This window comes from Pezoporus flaviventris, unplaced genomic scaffold (genome assembly GCF_033815535.1).
Source record: "Pezoporus flaviventris isolate CSIRO_AGI_PZ_B2104156 unplaced genomic scaffold, CSIRO_AGI_Pfla_v1 ptg000037l, whole genome shotgun sequence".
Taxonomy (NCBI): Eukaryota; Metazoa; Chordata; class Aves; order Psittaciformes; family Psittacidae; genus Pezoporus; species Pezoporus flaviventris.
The window spans coordinates 2,702,845-2,723,816 of NW_026892585.1; the positions used below are offsets into that span (position 1 = coordinate 2,702,845).

The window sequence follows — 20,972 nt, forward strand, 5'->3', positions numbered from 1 at the left end:
GGAGGGGTGGACAATAAAAATAATATTAATAATTTAAACAAATCATGCTCATGCTTGATACACCCAAGGAATAGGGGTGTGCATTAACCTGTCAACCTATCAATTCGCAAAAAGAACCCTCACAAAACAAATACACACATACCCCTAACATGGCATTTCCCACACTGTGCACAATATATTGATTAAGGGAGTGAAATAGGCTCCTGTACATTCTCACAGGAGAGATTTAGAACGCATGTTCAGTGCGAGGAGGAGACTTTCATCTGTCAAGGGTTGATCCATTTACCCACAAAGATATGCACCCATGTGAGAAGCTCCATGTCTAAAGCATTCTAGAGTTACAGAGAAATTAAAACACAACTGGCAACTGCTTAGCTTGAACTCACTGCATGAAAGCGTTCTCTGCCAAAAGAAGTATGTGAACCAGCATCACCAATGGCATTACTGCAGCTGCAGAGAATGTTGAAGTTCAGATTTAACAAGTACAACTGCATCCTCTAACACATCCTCAGGAGGGGAAAATACATCTCTGAAACATGTTGATAACCAATCTTCTCTCCTCCCACCTCATGCACACAAAATTGGACATGCTACTTAACTTCACAGGGGGCTGACCAGGGCTTAAGACTGAGCCACTTTAATCCAAGCAATTATTCTCCAGTTAGAAAGCTGCTGATATTTTAAGAAGCTATATAAATACTGCATTCTAGTCAAACACGGACTGCCACCTATGAAGCCAAGCATAACAACACAAACACATTTACCACAGTCTCCTGCAATCACACAGACAGCACAGTTACATGTTCTGAGCGTTAGAACTTTGCATGCTCCAAGCCTTCAGAACAATCCCTTGGAGATCACCAAGATCCCAATTTTCTCAGTTTTGCCAACAAAATAATCTTCAGGAAAAAAAATCCTTTTCATTAAGCAGTCAGGCTTAATGCAAACACACTATGACTAATCCTCTTATATTTACAGTCCTGCACTGTAACCTCAGTAACACAGGAAACAATGTTCTTTTCATAAGAGCTATGTGACTGTGTGGAGTGTCACAATCTCATTCAAACAGCAATTGATTTCTCACTGCTATCAACCTGAGTAACCAACACTCAGGTTTCAGCACACAGGCCAGCTGACTCTCAGTGCAGCATACAGCAGTACTCTCGGGTGTAAGCTGTAGAACAGCACTCATCTTCACGAGCCACCAAAGACTTCTGGGGTCACATCCAACGGCTCTCCGCACTGCAGTATATGGAGGTACTCAGTCATTCCTACCATATTGTGGGAACAGCCAGAAGAACTATTTCAGTCTCCAATGGTTTAAAACAACACTGTTACTATAAAGGAGAAAGGTTAACAGTCTGGCGACAGGCATATCAAAAGAGAATCACATTCATACTAGATTTACAGATGTAGCTCTTGTCAGAAATACTCACCAACAAGTAGGTCCTAGCACTCAAACAGAATGCCAGTTCACTGACTTAAATAGAAGAAAAATACTCCTTGAGGTCACCAATGTTGCTTTTTCAGTGTCAGAAACAACGCAGAGAATGAGCATTCAGATTTTCTGATCAATTGTATGGTCTGTACCTGTAACATCCAGGAAGGAACATACACAGAGAAAACGGATGGGAAAAGTATGACGGCGCCAACAAGAACTCTATGTTAGACTATTTATCTAGGGTACTGTTCTCTTTAATCATACTAAAAAGCTCTGTATGAGAGATCTGTCCAATGAGAGCTGGGAGGTTAAGAGATGGACATACAAAAATAAAACCTTATCAAGTGTTGCCTCTTCTTCCCTTTGTGCTTAACACAGGCCAACTCATGTAGCATCTCAGCTGGTTTCTGTTAAAAAAACACCACACATTTTAATGACAGAAAGAAAATGATGATGCACAGGGAACTGTTGAACTTTTGCTGTTCTGCTTCATCACAACAGGCTTACATGGTTAAAAAACCCATACACAGATGTATTTGTTACCTATTATAAATAGTTCCCATTCTTCAGCTCCTCATGTACCTTTGGTCTGCCATTTAGTCAGTCCTGCATCCTCCCAGTAGATAACTCCCTTCTGCATTTTGTACAACACAGGGCGTATCAGAAGTCCATAGAAGACCAAGCAGCTTGTGATTTGTATTTTGAGGATATTTAAACTGGCTAACTGATTTCCAGAGGGGACACAAAAGACTTTCAAAACAAGACACACATTCTTTCTGTTGTAGTAGGAAAAGAGTAAGAAAAAGCCATGCTTTTCTCTGGGCTGTATGCTATACTAGCATAATTAGAATCTGTGAACACAAATACTTCTTATCACTGTTGTTAATACCTCTTCACCCCGTGTGCATCACATCTCGTGTAATACATTCAAAATCTCTGCAGGAGCAGCTTTATAGTATATACACACACAAAAAGTAATACAAGGGCCCTGTCTAAATAGCAGTGCCAAAGAAAACAATTACATGAATGGCAGAACACATGCACCTATGCACTTGAGTCCTGGCTATCCCCCCAGGTCCTACTTTCCAAGAACAGCACTTGTATTTATTATTGTATGATCGCTTTTTTCATTCTTCTGTTTCAAACAGTTCCAATTGGTTTTCGATATATGCAGGGTAACAAAAACTGTCTTGTCCAGTTGCATGGAAGAAAAGAAACCCAATAAAAAAGCAAAATCTGTTTGATGCATGGAAAAACAATTAGTCAGACGTTTCTTTTTCCATGTACTCTACTGCACCATATGTGGGGGCTGGAAGAGAGCCTAAGAACATCTGCCACAGACTTTAAACCCCCTAATAATAGCACAGCTGGTGTCCCCAGTCTAATGATCTCAGCACAGGCTCATGTGACCGCTCCTGACTCTGGCCCCCAACCCAGGCAATGAGCAGGAACACTCCAAGCTTGGACACCCTCCATTCATTCTCAACTCGATTTGCATTTCACTAAGGAACCAATGCAGAAGGCAAGCTGAAATGCTTACATTTCAAGCAGTTTAAGTCACTGGTTCCACAGGATTTCCCTGTGCTCCTTTCATCAAATTCCAGATTAGCAGAGCACTGCCTGGTCCATAAAATGAAGCTACTCATAAAAATAACTGCAAGTCTCAGTGATCCAGGGTTAGAAACAGAAAACGCTTTAACTGCACTTAACTGTACTACAGAGCTGGTGGTTTGGTTTTCTCCCCCCACTAAATTCATGGACTATCTTCCATTCTGAACCATTTAGTTTACATATGGACATTTTTAGTTGCTTGCTTTTAAAGATGTTAAAAAGCTGGTTTATAAAGGAGAAAGCCTTTATTTCAAAGAGGGAAAAAAAAAAAGGCAGATAAGCAAGGAACTCTGGAAATGGAACTGTTTTGCCTCACACCGAGTCAGCATTGGGCATTAACATGAATTTATCACACATGTTTTAGAGAAACATCTGTTACCTTCCATGCTCTAAGGATGTGGCCAGCAAAACAGTATGATGGACTCTGTGAAGGTGGGAACAAAGAAAGCAATGTTTGGGGGAGGGAAGGGAGAAAGAGGGGGAGGTGGGGTGCCCAAGAGTTTCAATCCACCCTCTGTCCTCTTCTTCATCTACACAAAACCGCAGGTAACTTCCAGCAGTCCACAGGCATGAGCTCAGTTTATTATTTAACATAACACGTGCAGGTGCACCCTGAATGTGCCAGACCTGATGCAGTAACTGACCCCCTCTAGCACACAGGAGAAGCAAGCATTCCACAGCCCAGTTCAGTCACTGGCAAAGCACGAAGGGTGGCTACTTCAGCAAATCGCGGTAGCTACAGTAACAAGAGACTTAATACCGAGCTTCAAATTCCAAGAACAACCCATTTAGTCTGTTCTCTACAACGCCAACATGTGACACTAACATCCTCATCAAAGAATGTTTTCATCCTCGTTTCCCATGAGGGAGGAGAGAAGGGACGAACCCCCAAAAGCAGTTGAAGGAAACACTCTGTGAATTCCCACACTGTTCAACAATGTTGGACCACTTCAAAATAGAGTCATTTAGCGGATAATCTTTCTTAATTTGCACCACATCACTGAACAACAAAGGGAAGAAAGAAGAGAAAATACAGAGCAAGTTACTTTTTAGTTTTATATAAAGGCACTGACGTCTGAGAAAGACCAATACACGAGATCAACCCAGTTACAGTAATCTGGCTGTGATAGTTATGCATCAGAGTTACCATATCTGACATGTGACAGTTATGCATCTGCTAACCCTCTATCTGACCTGTAACTTCTCCTCAGACCTATAGTATCATCATACATCACAATTAGGCTGTTGAACTACACCCATGCTCTTATTTCTGCCTTCACTGTGAAAAAGGTGTATTTTAAGAAACAAAGCAAACTGTCCCACCTTTTCAACCAAAAACTAAACATCAGCAAAAACTTGGTCAAAGAAGAAACAAAAACCTGCAGCAAAACAGCATCTATAGAAAGAACAGATACAGCCTCAAACAACATCAGTTTGATTATTACTCCTTAATACCAGAAACTGTACAACACAATTGCCTACAGAAGGCTGATTTCTGACTGTAAGTAAGGCAAACCCACTTCTTCCCCGCTTTAAACTGCAACTGGGGAGCTCATATGCACTGGCAGCAACAGCTGTGTCACAAGTGTGGACCGTGGCAAAGATCTGGGCTGGCACCAACCATGAATTACACCACTTCTTAAAAATAAATTTGACATCAGACACATTAAAGAAGTCTTCTGTTGCTGTGCTGCTGCTGCTTGTGTAACACAGACAGTAACTACAAATCTGATACCCTTCAACTCTCACTGTTCACAGGACAAGGATAATCTCAGAGGCAAAATAACCTGCAGAGCTAAACAAATTTCTCCTTCGTAACTCAGCTCACAACTGCTGGCTCAAGAGTGGGCACATAACTACTGCTGCCTCCAGGTTCTGTACTCTCACTTGCTACAGGCCCACACTCCTTTGCCCCTTTCCTGCTGGTGCCATGTGCTGTTATGTTCCTCCAAGTGCCATGTGACAGAAAACACATAGAGACAAGGGGTGCTTCTTGTTAGTTAGGCACGTTAGTACTTCCACACTTCAGAGAGACAGACCCTAGCCATCTGCACTGCAGTTGCACTATTCCATTCTGTCCAACAGTACCTGCATACATTTTACAAGTGTCAGCATTACTTTACTTACAAGATCAAGCTATCAATGGGAAAAGGCCAGGAATCTTACCCTGCATGCTTTCTAGACCATCTGCATAACCATGTCCTTCCTCTCAGCGCTTTATAATTTATCCAGAAAAGAGTTTTCACTTCCTGACGGTTTCAACATGTGCCTTATTAAGCAGCTGTCCTGACAGAACTTGTACTTTGCTATTCAGGAAACTACAGGCTGGGGTGCAAAACAAATGAGTACATCAGACAACAAAGACAGACACAATGCAAACATTGTATAACAGTCATTGATAGACACAGTTACCATAGCCTGCAATAATTCCTGCTTGGCTTGATTCCCATCTTTCTGGAAATATGCCTCTGACAGTACTGCTGCAACACAGTCTGCAGAAGATTGGGGAAGCTGTTTTAACACTATAAACTGATCACAAAGCTCATAATCATCAGATCATGGACATACGCAGTTATAGAGTAGCTTAGAGGCCTTCCAAACCACAACTAAGCTTGGGTAATGAGACAGTTTCTTACCTTAATATTCAGAGTTACAGTTTGATTCACACCAGCTGAACACTTTATATAAAGAGGTGACAGGCTCCAGTGAAAGTCACTTGGCTAAACTTAGCTCAAAGGGTAGCACATACCATGGAACAATCAGCTATTTCGCTACGTCTGAATCTTGTGCCAGTTGCTATCCCCATCTTGAATGACTACCAAAGCAAGAGTTAACAGAAGTGGACGGTGCATTTGTATTACTGTACTGATTTTTGAGTTGGGCATGTTCTATAGTCAAGAGGCAAAACTGGGACAAAACACCCAAGACAGCACTACTATGCTCAGCTGCATTTACCAACACTGAGCTGAGGCAGGTTAACAGGCTAACTTTGCTCTCCTGTTTACACCATCTCCCAAGCAAACTCCCCCATTTGCAAACCCACCCTTCTACATGTAGATGGGAACCGGGCCAAAGACAGTGTCAGCGTGGCCAGGAAATACATTTGCTTCCTTCATGCCTTCTTATTTAAGCTGCACACGTACTTTATCACACAGTATGATACCCCAGGGCGCAATGAGAAAGTGGAAAGTGCCCAAGTATTAAAAGAGCCCTTTGCAAGCGCAGAAGATGGAGTTGTTTCATGCTTTAATTTGCTTTGTGGTCATTTATAAGTACACAACTTAAAAGAGCTTCCTAAATAGTAAAACAAACATACTTTGGGCAAAGATCAGGTCAGCAGAGAACTCTTAACCTGAAGGTCATATTGTCAGCACTGCAAATGTGGAAGCAGCTGCTGACATTTTGACACGGTCCATATATTGCAGCACACTCTGTAATTCAGAGACGTATTTGAGGTGTCAAGGATTCCAGACTCTTCTACCTCCACAGCTGAGGTACTGTATATACTAACTATATTCTGTATATAACTATATCTGTATATACTAGCTATATTCTGTATATATCTGTATATACTAGCTATATTCTGTGTATAACTATAACTGTATATACTAACTATATTCTGTATATAACTATATCTGTATATACTAACTACACTCAGTCAGATGTACCACTGTATCCAACAGAAGCAATTTGGGCCCAGAAGTCAATACAGGCTCTCAAGACAAAATACTATCCTTTCTGGACCAAACATGTCTTGGAATGGATGGATCCTTCCAAATACTACTCCCTCTGCCCCAAAACACATCCACCCAATCTATCACTATATCAATTTCTCCTTCTCCACCTTCTTCAGTTCAGGCATGCTAACTAAAGGTGACTTTCATACAAAAGGATCAAGTTAACAACCCATTCAACCACCGTGATTCAAGCCTGGTTTTGCTGCTCTAGAGTGTAAAAGATAAATTGTGCTGAATCTAGGCTCATTTTGCTGGCTCCTGCAATTATTTCCCCAAAGACCAAAGGTAATCCTCCAGACAAAAAGCCAACTAAACCTTTAAAATCAGCAAGCCACAACCTCACGATTTGCACTTGACTCAAGGAAACCATTCCTAAGTTACAGGGCCACATTCTGCTTCTCATAACTGACATACATTTATATGTAGAACTATCAGGTTCCAACTCCTATTAAAATCCAGCCTCCAAGAGGCTCAGAAATACCTTTTTTCTTCTTTTCACATCAGTTTTAACAGGCACTTTATGAAGTTTTTGTTAGACATGGAATACAGTAAGGCAACAGAACTTCTGGGCACCATAGCCATCTCTGGGGTTTATGTTATATGTATTTGGCATATATTTACATACATACATATATATATAGGGCACATTTTTTATATACATATATACACACACTATAAAAGCCATCAGCCATTACCACAGCCATCTCTGAGGTTTATTATATATAAAATACATATTTTTTTTATATATTAAAAATAAACCCTATATATATATATAGGTACGTATGTTTGTGGCATACATATGGAGTATACTATGTATACTATAAAAGCCATCAGCCATCACCACAGCCATCTCTGAGGTTTCTTTTTTATATATATATATAATATATATGGTGTATATATATGGTATATTTCATATATATACACACACATATATATATGTTCCTGTGTATCTGGCATGCAGCATAAGTTTTTCTGGACAGCAACTTCTTGGTATCTTTTCTGAAAAGATATTTAGAAAAAAATATAAAATAATTATTTCATTTTTCTTTTAATAAGTTGAATCTTACCTTCGCTTACGGAGCAGATAAAGGAACATCTGGACCACTTGACAAACAAACCAAACGCAGAGAAGCAGTACGGTTAATAAATAAAAAACCAAACAAAAACAAGGAGAAAAAAGTAGAGAAGATTGGCCAAAATGTCACAATTCATAAATGCTTGCAAATGTCTTCAGTGCCCTATAAGAACATCCAATGCCCTAATATTCTGAGTTCCCCAGACTTCAAAATCCTTCTACTTCTCCAGTGCTATAACTGACAATGCCATTGAGCAATGCAGTGTCCAAAACAGTCCCTCCCAAAGTCTATTCTTCAGCTTCACATACACTCAGTTCCAAGTTGCCACACAGCTGTGTTTTAAGTTTTGTATCACAAAACAAACAACGGTTTCCAGTTAGAAATCAGGGCACTCAGGAACCACCAATTTCCATTCAGAAAATAAATTAATTACCAGTTTTGTGATTCACATCAGAGGCAGAGCAGGCTGAAGCACTTGAATTTTACCTTCCCAACTTCTGGAGTTTGAAGCAAGTATTCTATAGCTCATCTGAGTTTACTAAATAAATAATTCAAAAGATCTTTAATGCCTACACTGTAACAACTGTTTATCTAATCTTCTCCAGAGAAAGGTCTGAGGAACAAAGAAAAGAGAACATGGTGCTATGTCTGCCCTAACAAGTCATGTTATAACCTGATTATTTTCCTGACTAGGCAGCCCCTCCTTTTTCCTCTTAGTCATTTCTCCTACCTCACTATTAGATTATTATATCATGTCTTTATCTTCAAGTTATCCCCGCTGGTCACAGGATCAAAACAATAGGCTTGATGCTAGGAGCATTTAGGAATTTCCTCTCAGCCTTCTTGACAAGGTAATCAGTGCTAATTTACCATCTCTTGGATAACAGAAACAGGACAGAGTATTCCATCTTCCCCATACAATTCTGCAAAGCAAGGTTACTAAAATTATGCCTGCTGCTTTATTAACACATAAATAAACAAACCAACCACCACATAACTAGCAAACGACAAGTCTGATAACTCTCATTTTTAAAGCGAGCTGTATCACTTAATGCACACGATAAATACAGGAAGCGGTGTTACACACCTAAAGCAAACTAAATACTAACTGACCTTGCCTGCACACTCCTGCCTTTGTGCTGTCCCCAGCAGTCATCTAACTCCTAGAGAAACACAAGCTGGCAAAAAACCCAAACCCAATGAAATAAATCCAACTTTCCAAAACACATTTTTCCCATTTGCCTCCCTGGCTAATTTCCACATAGGGCAACAGTCAGCATGAAAGATCTGTAGGCAAAGCAATACAACACAGAGCCAGTGACAAGGCAGGACTCCTCCCACCACAGATTTCAAACTGAGACCAGGCTAACTGTGGCTGCACAAGCACAGCTTTCAGGCACACGCTTTCCCAGACAGCTCTAGATAATACTAACTCGTGTAGGCTGTCCTGAAAGCACACCCTCATACCACCACACACTTACCCTGAAGCCATATATTCCCATTGCTCCTTTTTCCTCACAGAGACACTGGTGCTTATACCACTCCATGTCGGTGTCATCAGGAATGCAACCTGGTTGAAATGCTAAGCCAAGAGGATGGGGGAAGTAGGACAGCAGAGAACAGAGAGGGGGCATTAAGTACTTTTCAGATAGATCAGCTCTCAGAGCTGGGCCACTGCATCCCATACCAGAAGCAGTGCATGAGCACTTGAACTAAATCTCTCTCTCTCTTTTCTTTTTTCCCCATGAACAACACAGAAAAAGATTCCTATCCAGACATTTAAAGTGAGAAAACATTTCCCCCCTCTCTTACCTCCTATGCAGCTTAACAGTAGAAGGGCACATGAATAACAAATCCTTCCATTTTCTTCCTTTATACCAACGTACAGCAGGTATCCCCTCAAAGCTGATAAATACTACAAAATTGGTGCAGTGTTCACTCTTGGAGCAGGGAGGTCAGTAAGGCAGGCTCAAGAAGCTCCGAGACTGACTTACCTAGAACAGTCATTCAGTGAGTAAAGTGAGATGGTGCTGTGCCTTGGATGTGCTTGGAATAGCCTGCAGTGGTGGAGTCACCATCCCTGGAAGTGTTCACAAACCATATAGGCGAGGCTCTTAGTGCCATGGGTTAGTGGTGGCCTTGGCAGTGATGGGGAACAGTTGGACTTGAGGATCTTAAAGGTCTTTTCCAACCTGGTTGATTCTGTGATTCTATGAAATGTACCTTGACTGGTTTGTAGCTTTTTCAACGCAAAAAGGCAAAGTATTTAAGGAAGTTGCATGTGCCTGAGGTACAACAGTTCCTAAATTACATCACATGTAGTAAATAAAAGAAGTACAAGTGAATGGCATGGAAAAATCAGTGCTTTCCTCAGAAAAAATGATAACATACATCCAACAGCATGACAGCTGAGAGCACTTTGGACTTTGGGACCAGATTGTATTCTGCCAGGTAAATGCAGTATCTAACCTTTCTCAGACTTTTCATTCTAAGGCACTGGATGTCTTGCAAACAAGATTTTTTGAGAAAGCCATTATGGAGTAAAAGTTTAGGGAACAAATACAAATATAATCCAAGGTTATAAGCATTTCAGACCATCAGAAGCAGCACTTTCAGTTCAAGATTGCTTTGTATGAGAAATCTGTGGTGCTCAGGTCACACACAAGCCAGCGGGTCAAACAACATCCTTATCTACCCTGGACAAGATGACATAACCCTGAGGAAACGCAGCCATAAAGCACTGATCTTGCAGTGACCTTCACACCCACAGGTCTGCAGAATTCCAAAGCCTCTAAGGTGGTGATGTTTTTGGTAAACACTGATATTCCCTTCTCCCCCCCATAACTTCCCAGAAGTGATCATCACAGTAGTATTGCCACAACAAAAGAGAAGTCTACCATTCCTTTCTGAAGGCACTGCGATTTGTAACTGCAGGTAAAAGTTTATAATAAGAAACCATATTGCCAGAAAGATTGATTTTCTCCTCATCACTTTACATCAACAGCGCATACCTCCTCAGAAATACAGTGAGGATGATCAGTCACAGCTGCAGAGAAAGAAAATCCACCACAGACAGGTTGAAAGGACAGTCTAAGGGCTTTGACACTGCTCCAGTGTCAAAGTTTTGCTCATTTTACAGGTACAACAGACTTCCATGGATCTTAACTGCCAGGTTTCTGCTTCCTGCAGAGTGGACTGAGCCTCTTGCAAAGCATGCAAGTGTGCACTGGCGAAACCAGGCAACGTTGTTAGTTACACAAGCTCCACTTATACACATTTTAAAGAGGACAGTAAGTGTAACAGTCTCCATTTCCCACAAGCAGCAGACATCAATGTTGTTTAAGTACCCCTCTCCTTAAACAAAATCACACTCCAGTACCCCCTAGGACACCAAATTTTGGGTGCTCTCAGACTGTAATTCATGCAGAGTCCTGACTTGCATGAAATTGAAGTCCAACATGACATTACCAGCATCTGCCTTTAAAAAGGAGATTTTATGTGAACATACAATATAGAAGTGCACTGAATGGTTCCAGTTTCCAGTGATCAACTAACCTCCTCAAAGAGGTGCACATAACTCTTTCAATATATCCAGTTTTCATTCTTCCCCTCTAGGCTATAAATGTTTCCATAGTATGAACATTTTCCTAACCTCTGGTTTCTATTAAAAGACAGGACAAGCCAACTAACTATTATTTTAAACTTCACTGAAAACTAATGACAAGCACTTTTCCCATGTTTTGTTTCAAGTATTGGAATTACTACATAGCAGAGCAGGGGGGCAGAGTTCTTAGGCTTTTCCTTTGACAGCTGTAAGACAGGTGGTACACTACATGAGAGGTGATCCTTCCCCTTTGCTCAGCACTGGTGAGGCTGCATGTGGGGTACCAGGTCCATTTATGGGCCCTCCAGTATAAGACAGACATGGACATACTGGAGAGAGCACAGCAATGGACCTCTAACACAGTGAAGTGAGACCAGAGCATTTCTCCTATGAGAGGCTGAGAGAGCTGGGACTGTTCAGCCAGGAGAAGGAATGGCTTGGGGGATCTCATCAGTGGGCACAGGTACCTGAAGGGACACTGCACAGAGGATGGAGCCAGACTCTTTCCAGTGGTGCCAAGACCAGAGGTGATGGACACCAACTGAAATACAGGAGGTTATTGCTGAACATCAGAAAACTTTTCCACTGTGAGGGTGACCAAGCACTGGCACAGGTTGCCCACGGAGCTGGTGGAGTCTCCATCCCTGGAGATACTCAAAAACCATCTGGACATGGAGCTGGGCAACCAGTTCTGTGTGCCCCTCTGTGAGCAAAGGGGCTGGACCAGGTAATGACCAGAAATTCCTTCCAACCTCAATCATGCTGCAACCCACCAAACATAATGTGGCGCATTTTCCACGGACCTCCTATCTTTACACAGGACCATGAAGTCAACTCTGTTCTTTTACAACACACTGATTTCAAAATCCCAAAATTACAAACTCTTATTCACTTTGTATTTCTCTTCCTTGCTCTTTCCCTCTGTGCCTGTCATTTTCATCCTCGTGTTCACCAATTTCCTTTCAGGTTCTGCAAAAACAAGCTGAGGAAATAACTTTTCCATGCTCTACTACACATTAAGACTTAAAAAGTATTCGCAGACCTCCTGCAAAGTTATAAGAGATTCATAAATTAAAACCAGTAGGGGGAAAAAAAAAAGAAGTGACTGTCTTAATAAAAACTCTCACTTCTACTTTCCAAACCCTTCAGAACACATCATATAAGAAAATCAACATTTAATGAAAAATACCTGGATCGTTTTGTCCAGACTGATTAAAAACACATACAGAAGTCTAAACTCAGATCAAAGCATGCCATGACAGAGCCATAAGCTCACCACATAACTAGATCACCTAGTTGTTCTTTCTGGTCTTACAGTCTGTGAAGAAAAACATCTACCTGCTGATGTTACAAAACCTAAGGGAAAGAAAGGCCTGCTGATTTTGTAAGAGTTTTAAAAGGGAAAGCTTTTCCAAAGGAGTCTGCTATAAAAAACAACTAAATGAAGAAGGCAGAAGGAAAAAAGGATGGGTTTGGGGGTTTCCCCTCCCCTAAGGTTACTTCATATTACTTTATAAATCTAAAATCATACTGGCTTACACATTAAGTTTTGAGGACTGCATTATTCACCAATTATAACTTGTGGGTATCTATCTTGCTTAGGAAAGAACACTCGGAAATGCAGACTGAAGCAAAGGTTAGCGAAAATATTCTAATTTATTCTTAAGTATATTCCCATTCTGTATCATAAAGGATAACATCTATGCATGTCCTAAGAACATCAACTACTCGGTATGTCTCTCTTCTGTTCATACAGGTGCTGGGAGTCAAGAATATTCCGTAAGCATTCAAATATGTAGCAGGTTACTGTCAGCCTCGGCATTAACATCTCACCTACAAACACACAACTGGTGGTGGTTATGTCAGAGCTTAGAGGGCAGCAGTTTCAAAATCAGCTTATGCTCAGTGAAGACTTTCCCTCCTGACACAAAGCCTCAGCCACTTTTGCTTCCTTTGCCTCACTGCTCAGCTGCCCAGAGGACAGACAATCTGACTGAAAATTAACCTTAAAACCAGTTCTCAGCTAAGTCATGGAGTTGTTTCCCAGCATCGTAATACGGAAGGGCATAGAAGAGAGAATCCACAGCCAGGGGAAAATTTGCTTTGCTGGGCAACATCCTGGTCTGATGTCAAAATAAGTCAACAATGAAGCTCTGCAAGACCTTTCAAACCAAGCTCTTATTTCCTTCCTTTTTTCTATTACTCTGACTGTTACACTGTCCTGAACTTCTGCTACAGACACAAGCAAAACCAGCAGGGCTCTAATACGTATCAATCCATCAGCATACTAAAAAAAGACAGCCAGAACATGCACAGAAGGAAATAGGACAGTTAAAAAGCAGCAGCATCATTTGGGTTTACAGCATCTAATGGACTGCAAGGTGAGAATCCTGTCCAGAGAAGCTGTAACGTAACACAAAGAATTGACTCCAGTGCAGTCACTAACCAATTTAACTAAACAAATCTGCCAACATAATTGAATCTAAGAATTATCTCGGAGCTAATCTGTGTGTGCCATCAATAAGCCTCTTAGCTGGACAACCATAAGCAGGAGGACTTTACAGCGTAACTTTTTGCACTGTAATCAATAGGCTCCAATAAAAAGAGAAAGTTCAAATAAAGGACAGTTTTAAACAAAGAGCATTAGAAGGGAACTCCTGAAATTTATTTAGGACACATCACATTATTCACTACAAAGTAAAATAAGAGCGCTCATAAATTCACACAGCTATCTCAGTCAAACCACAGAGCAAGCAGGAAGGCTTTGAATCAGACCCCAACTGGTAGCATGGAAAGCTCACGTTAACAGGAAGTTAATTCTCCAGAATTTTCTCTCTTCCATAGCACTGATCCCACAAGCAAATCCACAGAATTGAACCCCCCATACAAGTGCAGCATTCCAATCAGGCAATGGCATTGCCCACAAAGTTTTAATGACTCAAACATACCTTCACGGCAAAGGCATTGTAAATTACAAATCAACTGTACAGTCTGAGCGTTACAAAGCTTTGTACATTAAGTGAGCTACCTACAACTGGCATGCAATAGCTGTCATTTAGTGAGCAGAAAGTGTTTCTCTTACTATGTTTTTATGATGACCCTGAAAGCCACTTTGTGTGCATCCACTACTGGAATCTATTCCTTTTAACAGCCTTTACGCAACACATGAGTGGCAATCCTGTTCACAGCAGAAACAAGGAACAATGCGACCATCACACAGAAAGATGCCAGTATGCCTTTGGTCATTTTACACACAATTTAAGTGTATTTTTTCTTTAATCTTGATCTTGGTGGCATCACTAAGCTTCCTACAGAGACAGAACTGCCATGCAGATGTGGAAAAAAGGATTAGTTCAAAAGGAAAACAAAACCCTTTCTAATAGCCTACCTATCAACAATAGTTCTTTGACCAATAGGCTAAACCACAGTTCCTAATTCCGTATTCCACAGCTGTCAGGATTTCTCATATCATAGTGGTCTGTCTGCTCTTGCATTAATATGGAAGTATGGGCAATAAGTGGCACGTTGAATCAAGTGAGTTTTGTGAGAATTAAAATAGTGTTATTCAAAAAGTTACACTGATAAAGTACCCAGCCTAATACTGGGGGCTACCGGAGGAGGTGCCCGTTTCTGCAAACACCAGTCATTACTGGGCAGAGGGAAAAGGATCTGTTTCAGAGTTTCAAACAGAAAACACATCACTACCTGCAAACTCCACCAACCTTGACTTGAGCACCACTCACAACATACAACATCAGGACAACACAAAGCAAACTGTTCTACAAATGCTACTACTTGCAGGAGCACTAAACCACCCCAATTCTGGAAATCACAGAAAATTATCTGAAAGACTTTGGAAAGAAACAGATTTCAATCATATGGAATGCATACACTGCCTTCTCCCTTACTATCTCCCCCCTCCCAAGGACAGTTTTAAGCGGCATAGGAAATTGTTAAGAAGAAAAACACATACAGCTTTCAGAAGGGTGAAAGGTTTGGTGTTAACTTCTTGCCTTTCGATATTGTAGATGCCGCCTCTATAGCACTGACTGTGAGAATTCCTTCTACTGAGCTATTAGAAAAAATAGTATCTTGCATTCAGCTTACTGTCTGTCACAGCAGACGCAGTGGCAAGTTCCAGCACCTTTCCTTTTTGGCATTATACAGTGACAACAGTAAGAAAGTAGTGATCAAGGGCACATTTAAAACAAAAATATTTAACCTGCACTGATGTCTATAATATTAATCTTGTTCTTTTATCCTGAAATACACTGACTAGAATATTTCAAAACTCCAAAGAAAATCCTAAGAGGACATGGAAAGATTAAATTAATTCTACAATAGCAGCTGGTAATGTTACAGGAGATAGAACATGTGCAGCAGCAAGTTGCTCAGGTGTGAGCTGCAGCAGAGAGGAACAACAGGAGTTCCAAACAGTTCCAGGCAAATCTTTTCAATCTGATCTTGCTCTCTGCTACATGCAAGTTCACTTATTCCCACCAACTTCCAACTGCATTCCACAGACTGACAGAGCGCCAAGTTAACATCCATTAATATACATGGCAAAACTTGCAGGTCACATGCTGGTACTGCTCCATTAGTCAGGACTCTGGATTAAACCAGTCAGATGCTCAGAGGCTGCAGCAATAACTTCGTATTTCACTGAGATTTTACACACGCACATACCAAACATGGAACACCACGTATGTAAATTTATGTGCCTAATGACATTGATGCTTCCTCAGCATCTGGTGTGGAGAGATTACCCAGTGCTCTCTACAACAGGCACTAAATTCAGTTATGAACTGAATATGTTTGTTTGGTTAGAGGGTTTTTCTGCACTACATCCAGAGATGGTAGTTATTTCTACTATCACCCACCGTGCAGTTAAATGCACTAGCAAGTGGGAGTTCATTCATGCAACTGTTAGAAACTTTTGTTTAACTTCAATAGACATTTAAATTCTCTGCACACATACAGCCAGCTGATCTGCACTTCACTCACCAGCTCACATTAAACGCTGAAAACTCCTGTCTTCCATTCAGATTTTTACGCTTCTGGTTTTCCTCCCTTCTAATGATGCTCATTGAAAAACAGGCAAGTAACAGCTAGAATCATGTCTTAATACAATTTTCTTATGTGTCTCTAAAAGATTTCCTTATCTGTTTTCATCACATTGTTCTGGCTCAATTCAAGCCTCAGAGAAGGCACAGCTCTGCGAATATGGTTCCTGGGCTGGAACAGTAGCAGTGCAGGAGCAGTTTTACAGCAGTAAAACATGCACAAACAGCAAACTGGTCATTGTAAGGGTTGCTTAGTTTGGTTTTGTTTCAGCTCATTTTTTAGTTGCTGCTATCCTGATTGCAAAAACCATTCCACCCACAATTTAATCTCTGTGGACTAAAAGGTTCAAATAAGGTTAGAGATTGCAAGAGAGAGAGAAGCATCCACACAGGAGATGTTCTCCCTTGCTCAGGCTGCGGGAGACAAGAACCTTGGGCTCCCAGCCTTTAAGAGATACTTCCTCCCTAATTTTACCTGAAAATAAGCTTGTCTAAACATGAAGTCCAAAACTGTCAGCTGCAAACCAAAGCAGATGCCAAGATATCAAACTTGCTAAAAAGCATAATGAAATATTTTAGTCATTTTAAACAGAGGTATGTTACCAAAAGCTATCCATAATCCCCGACATTGAAGAAGCCAAGTTAGGGTTTGTATGTCCCTTCTCAATGGCTATGAAAACTACCTCTAACTGACAACAGCAGCAATTTACCTGTAAATAATTCAGAGGCCAAAATTTGTAAGCGGTTCTTGACCTTCGGCGACCAGTTACACCCAACCGCCTCTCTCCTTAAAGGGGGCGGAAGGGACAAAGGACCGCGGGCAGCAGAGATGCGGGGCGGGCCGCGGCTGTGAAGGTCGCTCCGCTGCCATAGGACCGCGGGGGCCCGAGAAGGAGTCGCTGCACCTTGCTCGGCGCTCCGTTTCGCAGGCCTCGCCACCGCAACGCCGCGGCTGCCAGCGGCCAGATCCCCGCCGTTCTCACCCTCTCCTTCACCTGAGGGAGCGGACGCAGAACCCCCGGCGCCGGGTGCTAGAGTGGGTCTCGCGTTCTCCAGTCTCCCCCTCCCGGGCCGCTGCCGAACCCGAAGCCCGCCAACCGGACATACTCACCCCGCTCCGGGCTCCCCAGTCACGCCCGCCGCCAACGGGGCACGGGGGGCGGCGGCGCCCCGGCGGGCCGGGGGAGCTTCGCTGCCGGCGGCGGCCACCTCCGGGCTGGTGGCTCCCTCACGGCTCTCCCTCGGCCCGCACCGAGCGGGCAGAGCGCAGGGGCTGCTGTGGCCGGCTGGCTGCTGCTTCCCTCTCCTCCTGCCGGCGCCTCATGTGCCCTCCTCCACGGCCTCCCCGCCGCTCCAGCTCCCAAACAGCGCCCGGGGCACGCTGCCAACCCCCTCCTGCCGGGCGGCAAAACACGTGGGACGGCCGGCGGCTGCTCTCCTCGGCTGGGCCGGGCCGAGCCGGTCGACGGGGCCTGCTCTCAAGGCGGGGCGGAGCGGGGGGGGGCAGACACACAGGGGGCCGCGGACACCGCCCGCCCCCGGCGGGGCAGCAGGAAGGGGAGCGCCGCTGGCGAGCACCGCGGCGTTCGCAGCGCTCCCCCCGCCCCCGGCGGCCATTACCTCATGGCCCAGCCCTGCTGCGGGGAGGGGCCGCGCGTCGCCCAGCAACCGGCCCCCTGCCGCGGCCGAGGTCCGCGCAGCCGTTCGTGTGCCGGAGAAGGGGCTGCGGCTCCTGCAAGCGTTCGGGTTGGTTGTGGCCACCTGGGCCCGGCTGTGAATGACAGGGCTGGTACAGCCGGCACGCTGCCACGGCGACCTGCTCGTGGAGTTCCCGCGGTGCAGGTGGGAGCGCTGCCTGCCTGAGCGGGGCAAAAGGGCTGGAACAAAACCCCGGCCGAGCACGCAGGCAGGCTGCAGGGACGCTGGTGGACAAAACTACCGACACGAGAATAGGGGAGAGGGTCCCGGTGAAATACAGACGTTCAAAATACGTGTTTCTTCGATCTGGTAGAAGAACGAAGGAGAGGAATCTTGCCTGTGCCCTTCTGAGGAGGAAAGTTGCAGTATGAATGCGAGATACATTAGACATAAAATCCGCTAAGGAAAAGATTTGTTATTTATGTCCCACTCACGGAGAAAAGCTTCAGTCTAGATTCTTAATAAATCTAATCATAAAGCAGCCACCCAAAAACAAAGAAACAAACGACCCACAGAGGAAACCATGACTTCTTGTTTCTTGTGGCTCACAGAACTATTTAGTGGAGGAGGGTTTGATTGTTGTTTACCGGCAAGGGAAGAATTGTGTCCAAGGTTAAAGCTGGTAAGAAAAAAGTGGCAGCCGCACTGGTGAGAAGCCTGGGATGTGTGCTGACCTCGAGCAGGTGCAAATGGATTCAGGGTTAGACTCTCAATAACCCATAAAAAGAAACGCTCCAGCCCTTCACAGATGCAAACAAAGAGAATCCCACTTGGGTGATGGAGAGGAGAAACGTTGCAAGAACAGAGGCTTGACAGGCACCACCAACAGGCGTGTCTTGAGGGCAGATCCCCTGGAAGTGAGTCAGGGTACAGTTGGATGGGGCATGGGAGTCAGCCTAAATCTTTGCTGCAGCCAAAGGAGCAGGCTGCTTCCCCAACTCCTGGCCTTCCCAGGGGCTGGCTCTGCTGCTTAGGATTCCTCAGTGGGTGACTCAGTAATACTGAGTGCTAACAGAACTAATTATATTCTTCCCTTTGTCAGTTTTCTGCCAGATTAGTAAACTGAATAGATTCACACTAAGATCATAAAAGTATCATAAAAGAGCACAAAGGAAACGTTTTTGTCTGGGAGGAACAGGACCATCCCTTTGGTAACCCTGCACTCTTAAATCATCTAACTCCTCCCTGAAGTAGAAACTTCATGTTCCTTTAGGCAGTCTAATGCCTAGGTTAAAAAGGTTGGTCCCTTCCACTTCTCACCCTCAGCTGAGTCCTCCCATTGCTTCCTGCTTTGTGCTGGGTCTTGTCTACACATGACCCAGTGAGCAAGCCAGATCTGGAGGTTTAAAAAAAGGTCTGGTTTCTGATTAATTCTTGAAACAGCTAACAGTGGAGTCAGACGAGTGACAGAGGTTGCTCAAGAGGGGGAACAAGACTCTGTAGTTGCAAATGAGGGATAGAGCCTTGCAGCAATAGCCAGGCACTTGTTACTGTGCATAACGTAAGCCCAAGACAGCAGTGAGGAGGAATGGTCTGCACAGGGAAGGGAAAGTTTTGAGGAAGAGTTTGGTCTGTGCTACATGAAATGTTATTGTGAAGCAAGGGAAAAAGCAGACAGGCTGCTAAGGGGATAATACTAATAAAAAATAAAAAGCCTTCAGTTGCACAAAAGCAAGAGAAAAACACAAAACAGAATCATCTTGGAACCAGAGCCCAGGAAGGAAATCAGTGCTGAGAAAAAAAACCCAGAAGGCAGAAATGATCTGAAGACAGAAGGAGACCCTAGAAGTAGAAAAGTGAAGATCCACACCAACAACAGAGAGAAGCAAGTCTGCCTGACTAGAGACTTGTTGAGAAGAGCCAACTGACCTGTCATGTCTGTAAGGAACAAGGATTTGAGATACACCTCTGAGGCCAGAAAGTCTTGTTAGAGCAAGGAGAAGCCCTTCACTGTGGGACAAATGGCAGTGACATGCCCCATTTATTCCCAAACAGTGTGCGGGAGTACATTAGGGAGAGAACTGGGGACTACAGGATTGCCAGCCTGTCCCCTGCAAGGTTATGTCTTTATGTTGCTCGTGGGATAGGTAGCTGTTGTTTGGTGGTTGCTGCACCAAATCCTCCTATGATTTGTTGTTGCACTGTGCTTAGTGCACATAAGCATGCTCCATTGCCACCTAGCAATTGGCATCTATTGGCAAATGACACAAGTACCCAGATAAGCTTCCTAGATTTCTCTGATCTTGTTTTCATTATTCTCTCAATTTCTGCTCTCTTCTTGATTATAACATATTTATCACATTCACTCCCAATTTTGCTTCGATTACATTTCTAGAAGAGACTTCTTATTTCCACCTTGCTAAAATAGAAGACTTCTCGAATATACTTTTCAGTGAGGATGCTGTTTTTTCCTGCATGTTATTCACTCTAGAACTTCTTTGATTTCTTTACAGGGACTATAAAATAATACAATATTGCCTTAAAAGCATTTAAAACAAGTTTCAGAAATCTGTGGTTAGTTTGCCAGCTGAAATCCCAATTGCAGCTACAGTTGCAGATGATTTGAACCTCAGAGCATAAGTTAATTCCAGTGGGCACAAACAAATGATCTGAAAAAATCAAACATACCTTTAAACCATACCCACAAATGTATTTCTGAATAGCTGTGTCATGGAGTTAAGAAGAAAGAAGTTGCAGTACTTCCTCTTCTTCTTGCTGGTACCTGCTGTGACTGGCCCCATT

The 20,972-nt window shown here is 43.1% G+C and overlaps 1 protein-coding gene across 1 annotated transcript in view; it reads right to left on the reverse strand.

Annotated features, from left to right (window-relative positions):
• TRAK1 (trafficking kinesin protein 1) overlaps positions 1-17,846 on the reverse strand; it is a 128,181-nt gene extending 110,335 nt beyond the window's left edge. Inside the window, exon 1 of the mRNA XM_061464473.1 lies at positions 17,644-17,846. The gene's annotated coding sequence lies outside the window, so the exon portion shown is untranslated. The remainder of the gene's footprint in view (positions 1-17,643) is intronic.
• Positions 17,847-20,972: the final 3,126 nt, after the last annotated feature.